This window comes from Odontesthes bonariensis, chromosome 2 (genome assembly GCF_027942865.1).
Source record: "Odontesthes bonariensis isolate fOdoBon6 chromosome 2, fOdoBon6.hap1, whole genome shotgun sequence".
In the NCBI taxonomy this organism is placed as follows: domain Eukaryota; kingdom Metazoa; phylum Chordata; class Actinopteri; order Atheriniformes; family Atherinopsidae; genus Odontesthes; species Odontesthes bonariensis.
Window position 1 is genome coordinate 21311595 of NC_134507.1, and position 8963 is coordinate 21320557.

Sequence of the window (8963 nt, forward strand, 5' to 3'; positions counted from 1 at the left end):
GAAGAGAAACATTTCCACAAAACTGACACTCCAAACAAAGACACCGAAAATAATAAAACAAACTGGTGTGACCTTATTAAATTAGGTCTGCTCCTGCGTGTGTGCCTCCTCATTCCACCTCTGATGATTCACCAGTATCAATAACCTTGCAGGCCGACAGGTTGTGGCTGTGAACAAAGTGACACATTTAATGGCCCAGTTTTGATCAACCGGTTTTCTCTCTACCGCTTCATATTACACCGCTGCTTATGTTCTTTGCACCATGTGTCGCTGCCCCTGCCTGCTTATCAGAGTATCTAATTATTGTCTCAGGATACAAGGTGATCAAGTGTTTGAGGGAGCTGCAAAAAAGGAAGTTGCAAATGGGTTACGGTAAAAACAGTGTTGAAGGCTGATTACAGAGCTATCAGCGGGGATTGTCATCTGAATTCACATTTAGCATTTTATGCTTTAAGGTTGAAACTTCCATAGATTGTAACCTTCTTCTAGGCATTTTAGTTCTCATTAAACACCCAGCAATGTAATTTTGCTCTTATTTCTGGTGAAAACCATAAAAAACACCACAAATAGAATAGGGACATAGTCACTGTCATAGAAGCCCCTTAGTGCAGTTCACTTCCTGGTTTGTGAACTGCCATTTTTGAAGATTTCAGTTTAGCATTTTGCCGTCCCAATCCAGAGGCCAGGTACATAAATAATGTCTACCTTTTTCTACACACAAACTGGTATTTATAAAGAAAAAATGTGATGTGAATATGGGTGCATCTTACTCATTTTTCAGACCATGCACTGCAGAGCAAGTAAAGCCTGATTAGATGAACTGAAAATGTAATTTTCTCTTCAATTTCACCAGAAGAATTTTTCTGGGTTTGTTGCCTTTGATTAGTTTTTTTTTATCATATATACTCTTATCTAACTGTGGTTCCCATAAATAGCTGCAGCTGTGTGTCACGGTTGTGTCTCGGTTTTACATTCAGTAAAATTGTGACTTGTCTTTACTTTTGCTGTCATTATCACGCCTGTTTAGTTGTGATGCAGCACAATTCAGCTTATGAAAACACACACAACATGATAACATCATGCCTCTGAAAAAAGATAAATCTCAGAAAATAACCTCTAATTGTCCAGCAGCAAATTCACCAGGGTTATGTGGGTGTGAGAGGTACCATACAGGGATTATGGGCCTATAGTGACAACTAAAAGTCAGGATATCTCACCCTTTCTGCTGTGATTGTGACTACTTTTTAGTCTATAAAATGTTAAGAAAAAGAGCCAATTCCGACTTTCTCGAGGCCCAAATCTGTCAGCACAAAATTTCTAACCCAGATGGAATTAAAGCAATATTAGATTAGTTTGTGAACCTTAAAACAATGTGCTTCTGACTCGTTTTGCAGGCCACTGACTTTGTTATGCACATTCTTTGGCCTGAAACTGCCCTAGGGCGCCCAGGGGCTGAGAGACAGCAGTTTAAGACGTTAGTTTCCAGCCCTGCACCACACTGTTTAGCTTTCTGGTTGCTTGACATTTTTGTGGGCTTTCGATGGTGTCTTTGTGGCCTCTTCAACATGAAAATAAATTCACGTGTGCAGCTGTACATTTGCAGGGCTCACACAGAGATTCCTTTTTTATACCAGCAGTGTTACATCCTACAACAAGAGAAATTCCAAACTGTTACTCTAATTTCTCGTAACATAAGATTTAGAAAAGTTGCAAATCCTCTCAATCAATTGTTCTATTGATCAACTAACTGATTATCGACTGAGGTTTTAGCCACATCAGCTTGTTGATCCTGATCTGAGCTGAGCATCTTAAACTCTCCTGTTTTCAAGCCCAGCAGCGTTCACAGCAGGTGAAAACTGACATCAACAGAACATCTAACCACAGCTAGAACAACAGCTTTCTCAAAGCCACATGCCCGTCTTCAAAAGTTATCTCACTCCACCAACATTACATAAAGCATTTGCTGCAAAGAGTAGTTTGAAACAGGGTTTGTGCATTGACAACATGCTGTTTGGTGTTTACATGATACAGTAGTAGTTTTAGCTCAGTGGGGTCTATTCTTGGAGCTCTTTCATGTTTTCTGCGGCTGTGGAGTGTGTGCGTGGCGGATCTATATTCTCACACTGTTGCCTGCTGTGATGCCCCAACTCAAACTGTGGTCAGGTCTCAACCTCTGGCCAGCAACTTTGAATCCAAAACCAAATCTTCTTTCAACTTCCTCTGCAGCTATCACAACATGGATGCAGGAGATATTCTAAAAGCATCTGCCTACATTCAGACTGTATCATATCACAAGTCAAGAATAGCTCTCAGCAGATGCCCTCTGTCGCACATCATCTGGCGCACTTTCAGCGCATTGAGAGCATGACGCGTCAGTCACGTCCAAGCAGCGCAGCGCAGTGCGAATTTGTGACCATTTGACCTTGTCACCGTTTCTTCAGCAGGAGCTCCACCTGCTCCACAGAATCTCCTCTAAACTAAACATCTGCATTTTCTGAGTTTGCAAGCACATGACACTCACTTTGTGGGCATCCCATGCAATCCCCCGCGCCTCGACCCCCCGAGCTCTTTTTGACAGGCTGTGTCAGCAGTCTGCACACCGTCCTTTACTTTCACACTGACGGTACGTTGCCGACACATGAGAAACGCACACTTACCCTCGGACAAACCGGTCTGCAACACCCTCACATGTGAGCAGCACGTCGGTCCGTGGGCTAAAACATTGATGCATGCATTCGTCTGGTTTCCTCTCGCCTCGTTCAGCTGCAAAACTCAACGCTCCGTAATCATGCAGCTGGCACACATACAGGCTGCAAGGCTGTGTATGTGTGTGTGTGTGTGTGCGGGGGGGGTCTCTCTCACTGGACCAGATTCCGACAAATAGCAGGACAGCTGGTTACTTTGGATTTTTACAAGTAAGCTACCAGATTATGATTGTTGTAAAACATGCGTCAGAGGAGGCGGTGAAATAATGTCACAAGCTCTTTATTCTCGTAACAAACCAGTAAGTGCCTCTAGTAACTCCACCACTCTGCTCCAGTTTACAACACAATCCATAACAAACAACTGTGGCCACGTATTCATGTATTGATTTTATTGATCAGCTGTCATGTCAGGAGTATGAAACAGTCAGAGGAGGCCAGTGTCCTGTGGATAACATTTCAATGCTTAAAGCTTGTTTTGCTCCATGTATTTTGATGGAAAACTGCTTGTTGACTTTTTTTCTTTAGGTGTTACATTTTTTGAGTCACTAAGAGAAACTGTGGTTCAAATATCGGTTAAAAAGAAAAAACATCCAGAAAGCACTTGTATTTCTTTTAAAATGCAGGCTGGTTTAAATGAACCAATCTTCAGAGTGCAGCCCCGTAAACTTGAATGAGTTGGATTCTTCCCTGATGTTGAAATCTGGAAGAGACTGAATTACACTCTTGTGAGAGCAATCTGATGACCATGGAAGGTAATGAAGAAGGAAGTGAGTTTATGAAGGATGTACGACATTAGATTTGGGCTAACTGCAGACACCACTACAGATCATGTGCATATTTTTTCTATAGTGGGAAAGAGTAAGAGGTCCTTCCTCTACTGTGATTATTATAATAGGTCTCTGTCAGATGTTGACATTCATTAAAAGGCTTTTCAAATGACACATTTAGTGGGGTGCATGTAAAAATGTGCCATTCTCATACTAAATGATTTAAACTAAGGATATTAGAATTTTCCTGACATTAGATATGCCACCTATCGGCCCATCTCTTCTCTAAACCACATAGTCTATTTCAGGCAGTTATGGGGAACAGACCTGGTCCCTCCCTGCACCTTCTGTCTCATCAGCTGTTCCCAAGCCAGTAGGGGGTGAGTCCTGGGTCATTGTTGGGTACACCACTTTTCTGGCTGTGCCTTAAAAACCTCTAAAGGCACTGAGGGGGCTATCCTTATCAGGGGCCTGAGCCACCATAACTGGCTCTTTGTCAGTATGAGGAGCAGCAGCTCTACTCTAAGCCTATCTTAGACTAAACTGTTTTCACACCAAAAGTTATGTGCTTCATTTTTAAATGTGGGTACACCTGATAAAACAGGTTGATTACATCCTTATATTACATTTACCCTCAGTGCTCCAGAGGCTACAAAGCTTTCAATAACCAGACTGGTAATTACGACCACCTCCCAGGAGAAAATCCTGTAACTGCAACAACATGAATGGATGGCCTTACACTGTAACTGTCAGGTTGAGGGTGCGGATGGAAGGGAGGACACGGATGCGGACTTAAAAAAAAAAAAAAAAAAAAAGGGTGATTTATTTAACAAAAAACAAAGTACGAACAAAAGGCGCGGCAAAGCCGGATTCAAAAACTAAACTGTGACAAAAACAAAACAAAATCACTTGACATGGCATGGAATAAATACTTAACTTTAGCCGGGCAGGTTGGGACAGACAGGTCATGAACACTAACAAAGGCAAAGATCCAACAAAACTGAAAGGGGAGGCAGGAAACTAAATAGGGAGTGAGAGTGATTGGGGAGTGAGTGCAGCTGAGGGAAAAAAACACAGGTGAAGTGAGTGAACTAATAAACAGAGTGCAGGGAAACTAAAGCATGACAAAAACTAAACATGGAGTGACACAAACATAACCTAAAACTAAAAACGTGAGTCCATGGGTGTGACAGAGCCCCCCCCTCAAGGGGTGGATCCCAGACAACCCCTAAGAAATCCGAGGGTGGGAGGGAGGGGCTCGAAGCCGGTCAGGCCGGGGACCAGAAACGGGTGTGTGGTACCGGCTTCGGGCAGCAGGAGGCAGTGGTCTGGCGGACGCCCAGACCGCAGATGGCATAGCCAGAACAGGCGGTGGTCTGGCGGACTCCCAGACCGCAGACGGCATAGTCGGAACAGGCGGTGGTCTGGCGGACGCCCAGACCGCAGACGGCATAGCAGGAACAGGCGGTGGTCTGGCGGACGCCCAGACCGCAGACGGCATAGCAGGAACAGGCGGTGGTCTTGCGGACGCCCAGACCGCAGACGGCATAGCAGGAACATGCGGTGGTCTGGCGGACGCCCAGACTTCCGTTGGTGTGGCGGCAGTCCGGCGGACGCCCGGACCCCCGATGACGTGGCAGCAGGCGGTGATCCGGCGGACGCCCGGACCCCCGATGACGTGGCAGCAGGCTGTGGTCTGGATGGCACCCAGACTTCCGTCGGCGTGGCGGGAGGAGGAGCCGGGGACCGTCCCACGGTCGGACGGACCTCCGACGGGGGGGGAGCCCCCCCTTCAAGGGATGGATCCCAGACATCCCCAAAGTCTAGGGGTGGGAGGGAGGGGCTCGAACCGGTGAGTCCATGGGCCCCATGGGCTCTGAGGCTTTGTGGGGGGCTGCCGCCTCGTGGTCAGGCCCGGAGGCCTCTTGGTCAGGCCCTGTGGCCTCTTGGTCAGGCCCTGTGGCCTCTTGGTCAGGCCCTGTGGCCTCTGGAACGGCTGGGGCCGGGGCCAGCTCTGGAACGGCTGGGGCCGGGGCCAGCTCTGGAACGGCTGGGGCCGGGGCCAGCTCTGGAACGGCTGGGGCCGGGGCCAGCTCTGGAACGGCTGGGGCCGGGGCCAGCTCTGGAACGGCTGGGGCCGGGGCCAGCTCTGGAACGGCTTGCAAAACAAAATCACTTGACATGGCATGGAATAAATACTTAACTTTAGCCAGGCAGGTTGGGACAGACAGGTCATGAACACTAACAAAGGCAAAGATCCGACAAAACTGAAAGGGGAGGCAGGAAACTAAATAGGGAGTGAGAGTGATTGGGGAGTGAGTGCAGCTGAGGGAAAAAACACAGGTGAAGTGAGTGAACTAATAAACAGAGTGCAGGGAAACTAAAGCATGACAAAAACTAAACATGGAGTGACACAAACATAACCTAAAACATGAAACTAAAAACGTGAGTCCATGGGTGTGACAGTAACCTGCTGTGTTGGACCACACCTCAGTTAGACTGAGCTGCCTGTTGTCTTGACAACAGGTAAAATTGATCTGTCTTGTCTATTCATGTCCACGAGTTGTTCCTGTCAGCTTCAGAGCCTCAATGTGAGACATTACAATCGGTAAATGTGTGCCTCTTCAAAGAAAACTTGAGCTGTGCCAACGCTTGTGGCCCGCAGCACCCTTGTTGAAAGTTAGCATGTGAGCTCAGGCGTTTTGTTCCCATCGATGCTTGTTTGAACTCATGAAAACCTGTGACGACTGCACTTTGATGTCTGATTAAATGGCAAATACATTCTTTCCCATTGCACTCAACAGCCAGATATTAGTGGGTGTTAGAGGTCTTTTTTTGACCAGGGCAAAAAAAAAGGCTTTACTGAGCATCTCATTCAACATCTGAAAGGAAGCACAGGCACACTGCAGAGAAAACTCAGCTCTTGTTCTTTGTGGTTATCGTGCCACAGTCAGAGCCGTGAGTGATGGTTGAAACACGAGTCAATCTGATGGTCCTTTTTCCCCTTCACACCCCAAGTCACTCAATCTTGAGAAAAGTCTCTCACTTCACCTGAGGAGAGCATGCCAATTTTTTTTCAATTAGAGAAACTTGGCCTCTAATTGAGAGGTGCTGAGCCAAATTCACCCGTATACCACTCAAGTGATTGTGCAGTGCCAAATTCCCACACCCACAATAACTGCTCATTGTGCTTCCTATTCAAGGTAAACACAAGAAACTTGTGCTAAAGGAAAAAAATAAATAAAAATGGACCAGACTCAGTGAATAATTCCCTATACTCCCTATATAGATCAGTGAGCAATGCTGACCAACATGTCATTGGGGTCCTCAGGTGGGAACCTGATTCAGGTTTAATCTCAAAGCTTTTCTTTACTAATACAAATCACATGCCACAGACGTCGGGAATCCATGCATTTCATTATTGACTCCGATCAGCTTCAAACAGCTGATTGTTCTGCAGAATGCAGCACTAAATATCACATCCTTTTTTGGCAATAAATATGGTCTTCTTTACAAAGTGCTCTGCAACAGAGTTGGGTACACATTGTTAAGTTGCATGTTTTATGATTTATTTGGTAGATTACAAGTAAGCTTCTGCATGATGCAGTCATCACATTTGTTCGCGTGAACAGGGGCATGTAAGGAAACAACAGCCCCACTCACTCTCTGCTTTTAATAGACGAGCTCCTCATGCCACAAAAGGTCCTGCATGTGATTTATATACACTAGGATTAGCAATAGACAGTAAACAATAAGATCAACGCATCATCTGGCCTTGCTCAAGATTTTCTTCCGAGAAAACAAACTGCCCTCGAGTTTACACCACGGGTCTAACACAATCCACAGCCTAGTCATATAAAATGAAGCTGTTTGTGCACAAGTATCTCCTCCCATTCACTGCCACGTTTAAACAAATTAGAGCCCAAAATCCCTTGTCAAACTCCCTGCATGTTGATGAGTTTGATGTACTGTATGTGTATTCCATGTCTGCCAGATGTTTGCTGTCCTCCTTCACATAAAACCCCACCCTGATACGAGGGAGGACTCTCTCCTCCTCAGATACTCTGGCCTCGCTCGGTACTGTGCAGAGACTTTGCTGGGTGGGTTGTTGAGTAACTCTGTGACCCAATTATGCAGCCAGATGGATTGTGGAATTCCTGATGATGGCTGAGTTCCATTGAAATTCTTTATGGGTTCAAAATGTCACTTTTCACACACACTACACATTCAAGGCAAGCCCTCTTCTCGTGTGTTCAAGTGAGACACACTCTGACCCACATAAAGAAAATCCCTTCAGTTCTTTTGGGGTTTACATCATTTAAATCACAGAAGATTAACCTCTTGACCAGTTTTTTCCAGAAAATATGAGATAATTTTCTCAAATAGCCATGGACTTGGTGAAATACTGTTACAGTACAGTAGTCTGATGCCTCACTGTATATTAGACCTGTTTTGTCAATTATGTAGTCGTGATTTTATTTTAAAAAGGGATGACCAGGTTTTCTTTAAATAAATCATCTGATTAGGTTTGAGTCATTGACTCCTCAAAAGTGCTAGACATGACCTGACATGTGGGAAATTGTTCCCAGGAATTCAGGGGCATTTGCTGGTTATCCCGGGTCTTTGGGACTGTTTGCATAAACAGATTAGGGCAGTTAGTTTTAGGCTTGAGGGTCACAGAGGCCTGATTAGCTCTTTAGCTCCACTATCTGAAAATCTGTATTGCCTGAAGCAGTTCGTCAAACAGAGGTCCCTAATTCAGCTCTGCTCTGGGTGAGATTTTGAGGCCACCTTGGAAGCAATCCAACTTAAGCTTTTTGGGGTCTTTACTACATTTTGATTTAGGCACAAAGTCATGGATGGATGGCTCAGATCTACTGAGTCTTTTTTAATTTTGCTGGACTGGAAATGGGGGCAGTGGAAGAGGGGATGACCTGCAGAAAAGAGCCCAAACTGGGACTCAAACCTGGGCCAGCTGCATCGAAGAGCCTTTTGCTTCTGTGCATGGGGCGCCTGCTCAACCGGGTGCCATAAATCTGGTTACTGTTAAGGCTCAAATATGCAGCTGCTGTTTTTTTTAATAAAGAGAACTGGCATTTGAAGTAAAAACCTTTGCACAACGCAATGAGGAATAAAAACTTTGCACAAAACAGAGTACTCGTGATTTAACTTTTGCAGGAGCTGCTTCATTTAAATTAAAGTTTGATGATATTAAAATATACTTTTGAGGTTTAGATAATAAGTTTGTTCTTTTATGAGACAATTCTGAACAATGATGTGCTCAAAAACAGTCAAATGGTAGAAATCTCTTCAATACCGAAGACTCTGACTGACACAATAAAAATAAAGGTTCCTGCAGTGCCCCCTACTGGTGTATTTTATTCCTTACAAATTAGTACCATCTTCAACACTCATGTAAACACTAAATAAATGTATATAACACTCTGAAATGTAATTTTATCAGATATTTTTCTAAAACATTTCTGAACAA

At 44.8% G+C, this 8963-nt stretch overlaps 1 protein-coding gene across 2 annotated transcripts in view; it reads right to left on the reverse strand.

Annotated features, from left to right (window-relative positions):
- Positions 1-2777, reverse strand: part of LOC142396438 (equilibrative nucleoside transporter 1-like) — a 45476-nt gene extending 42699 nt beyond the window's left edge. For both annotated transcript variants that reach the window (XM_075479195.1, XM_075479176.1), the window contains exon 1: positions 2658-2777. The gene's annotated coding sequence lies outside the window, so the exon portion shown is untranslated. The remainder of the gene's footprint in view (positions 1-2657) is intronic.
- Between the last annotated feature and the right edge of the window lie 6186 nt (positions 2778-8963).